We start from the raw sequence: 834 nt of genomic DNA, 5'->3' as shown, positions 1-834 counted from the left end.
GGGGTCTCGCTCTTGCTCAGGCTGGTCTCGAACTCCTGACCTTGAGCGATCCACCCGCCTCGGTCTCCCAGAGTGCTAGGATTACAGGCGTGAGCTACCGTGCCCGGCCTGTACTTCGATTTTTAAAGGGCAGGTTCTCCAGTAGTTACCTTTTCCCGCTAGCACAGTTGGGCTGAGATCAGTCACTCCTGACCCGCCCAAGGCACAAGGGACATTCCTCAGAATACCGAGCTCCTGACACAGCTCACAACTAAGAGCCAAGGGCGGGTAGCCTGTATTCTCTGAGTATCCAATTCTTCTCCTGCCGCACTGGACTCTGCCCCAGACCCCACCAGGGCCACAGCCAAGGGCAGGGAGCAAAGGCTGCATATAAATGAATGCCGAACGCAAAGTTTTTCCACAATATTTTGCCACCGCAGACAGTGAAGCATGCTTCTGCCGTCTCACCCTGAGGCTCCCAGTTCATCAGGATGATTGAAAGTTCTACTTTCAAGATCGATGGGAAAAGTGTCATCTACGATGACATAAGACAGCGACGTAGGGTGAATATGGGATCGTCCATCTTCCCGGTGCTGGGGGACAGGAGTGCACCACGGAAGCGGCATGAGGCTTCAGCAAGAGCTACCTGCTCACGTCCTAAAAGCCACCCAGCGACATGCAGCTGGCCAGCTTGTTGCATGGCCAAGCCGGAGGTTGCAACCGACAGGGTCTGCGGATGTGAGTGGCTTGGCTTTCGGAGTTGCCAACATTGCAACACTGAGGGTTTCACATCAAAATCTGTATTTCCGGCATCTCTAATAAAATCCAAGCCTCACGCCTGTAATCCTAGCTCTC

The sequence above is a fragment of the Propithecus coquereli genome, unplaced genomic scaffold, assembly GCF_000956105.1.
Source record: "Propithecus coquereli isolate 6110/MARCELLA unplaced genomic scaffold, Pcoq_1.0 Scaffold254, whole genome shotgun sequence".
Lineage (NCBI taxonomy): Eukaryota > Metazoa > Chordata > Mammalia > Primates > Indriidae > Propithecus > Propithecus coquereli.
The sequence above is the reverse complement of the archived record's forward strand: the minus strand, read 5'-3'. Positions refer to the sequence as shown.